We start from the raw sequence: 3,155 nt of genomic DNA on the forward strand, positions 1-3,155 counted from the left end.
CTTTCATTCATATTTCGAAGCATGTCTCCATATAGGAATAAGGTTTGTGTTCAAAGTTGGAAATATTTTTTAATTATAAACCTTTAGCTATGGTGTGTAATAGAGGAGACCATGGGTCGGGCCAAATTCAGCTAAAAATTTAGGCCCGTTTATTAGGCCGAGCCTGATGGGTCTAAAATTTTGCCTAAATCTGACCCGGCCCTTCCATATTAATTTTTATATTATTTTTATATAATTTTAAAAATATATAATACATCAAAAATACTAAAACATCAAAATAAATATTTCCCAACAAATTGAAATTAAATTTTAAAAAATATGTATACTTAAATAGGACTAAGATAGATGCAACTTAGCAAGAAAATATATTTAAAATAATAACAAAATTAACAATAAAATAAGTTTTATACAATATCCAAATAATAATAAAAAATAGTAGCAACATAATAATAAAATGGTAGCAAAATAGGGAGCAAACAACAAGAAAATAATATTAAAAAATAGATTTTTTTGTCCTTTAGTAGATTCGGGCTAGGTCGGGCTTGGGCCAGGGCCAAAAATGTCTTACCCGAGGCCCGGTCCTTTTTTAAACGTGTCTTATTTTTTTGTCCAAACCCATTTTTCGAGCCTATATTTTTTCCTAAATCCTCCCACATTTCGGGTGTGCCGACGGGCCTTCGGGCTAGGCCGAGCCATGATCAAGTCTAGTGTGTAATTGCATATATAGTGAAATTCCTATGTGACTACAGAATTTTAATTGTTGAATGCCATGTGCTTTGATCTTTAGCTGCACTATCCATTGAAAGAACTTGTACGGAAGCTGATTGCTGAAACGCACTGTAACAGCTCGATTTAGACCCTAAACGGAACGGTAGTTTCGAGACCACGAATCCGAGTCATAAAAATATTTTAAAATTATTTTCTGTGTTTATTTCGTGTGAATTTATATCTATAAAATTTTCGTGATTTAATTTCGTCGTTTAGGTGTCCGATTAAATAAAAGGACTTAATCGCGTAAAATGAAAATTTGGTAATTATTTCTAAAAAGGGTCTAATAGTGATTGTTCTTTTAATATGGAGGTTTTATGTTGCAATTAAACCATTAACATATATAGTGGACGGTAATAGTTAATTTTATAATGGTTTTATATTATATTATAAAGGTTATATATGTAAATTAGTTAATAAACTTATATTAATTAAAAACAAAAGTTATCATATTCATTATTTTATCTTTGATCCTAAACCGAATAAGGAAAGAATAGAGAAGAAACCTAGTTAAGCCATCTTCCAAGCTAAAATCAAGGTTCGTTCTTTATCGGTTTTTGATAATTTCTACATTTTTTAGATCGTTGCTTCGAGTACTACAAAACCTATGCTTGAATTTTTTATTTTGATAAATATTTTGAGTTGTGCCATTGTTGATATCTTGTGATTTTTTTTGTTTGATGATGAAAAATGAAAGATATGTTTTAGAATAACATATTTTGTATTGGAGTTTTTGATGATTTTGAGTAATTAGGACTTAATTACAAAAATAATAATTTGAGGGACTAAAATGTGAAATTAATGAAATATATGGGCTTGTATAGATATGGGTACCATTCAGCCTAACATGGGTACTTTGAAATTTTGTATATTTTGTGTTTTGTGCAATAGGGACTAAATTGTAAAAATTGTAAATGGCAGGGTAAAATGGTAATTTGCTCATTTATTTTTTTTGGACTAAATTCAATGAAAATATGTTTGAATGAGCTTAATTTGAATATGTTTAGATCAAGAACCAAAGAAATCGGATTTGGACCGGGGAAAACGAAAGTTGTCAACTAGCAGCCCCGTCCCATTTTACGACATCCGAGGTAAGTTTATAAGAAAATAGACGTGTTTAATTGTAGTTAAATGTAAATATTATATGCTGTTATGAAATGTGTGAACATATATAAGCTTTGGCCGAATATGATTAAGCTTGGCTATCACATCTCCGAATTGGTTTCGACCGAGTTACGACGTCCGAAAGTCCCGTATGAACCTTAGGAATAGTTAGGATACGTATGTCATGACATAGGATTCCGATATGTGTGTGTGAGTAAGACCACGGCATCAATATGTGATTTCGATATGTGTTTACTAGTAAGACCCTGTCTGGGACAATGGCATCGATTTGTGGCTACATATAAGACCACGTCTAAGATGTTGGCATTGTATGATTTATGTGATTATCCAAGTGTTCTATCCAATTCCGAATGGTTCATCGGGCAAAGGTAAATCGCAATCGAATGTGTAAATAAGTTAAAAAGCCAGGTATGGTTTAGCTTGTTAGCTATTGTTAATAAGGTATGTGTGAGACTTGAAATTTGATAAGTTTTATGTGATGCAAAAGACAAATATATATGAAATAAACAAGTATATTTGATTTGAACAAATGTTATGCATATTAAGGAATAAATTTTGGATATATATATATATATATATATATGTGACCATATATGTGTTCGGCCATACTAGTAGTAAATGTACATGATATTATTAGTTAGATTCTTGTGCTTATGCAAATAAATATATACATGTGTTTGATAGTATAGTGATATTTTAACCTAGAAAGTTGATTTTACATTCGGTTAATATGGTTGTGATAGCATTCGGCTATAGTAGTATTATGCATAAAAATGTTATCATTTATTTCACTTGTAAGTTCGAAGTTAAGATTGGCAATGTTATTATAATCCGGCTTAACTTGAAATGAATTGATTATATCTTGGAATTTCTTATTTGCTTTAAATTTACTAAGCTATGTTAGCTTACTTTGTGTATGTGATTCTTTGTTTTATAGATTTTGGATTCAAGTTACAAGCTCGCAAATCGTCAGCAAAGTCTATCACACTATCTACAGCTTCTGTATTTAAATAATCAAACTCGTATTATGGCATGTATAGGCTGGATTATATTTTGAGAGTGCTGAAAGTTGGTTATGTATATAAGCCATGCGAAAATGACTAAATTAATATATTAGTGTTCGATTATGATAGGTAAGACTTATATTAATCTCGATTACTTAGTTGTGTGCCTTAAATGCATACTATATGTGATGAGCACCATATGTTTTGATAATGGCTTGCGTACTATTTTAAACTAGGTTGTGTAAATTCTTAGTCAAA

Source organism: Gossypium arboreum, chromosome 10 (genome assembly GCF_025698485.1).
Source record: "Gossypium arboreum isolate Shixiya-1 chromosome 10, ASM2569848v2, whole genome shotgun sequence".
Lineage (NCBI taxonomy): Eukaryota > Viridiplantae > Streptophyta > Magnoliopsida > Malvales > Malvaceae > Gossypium > Gossypium arboreum.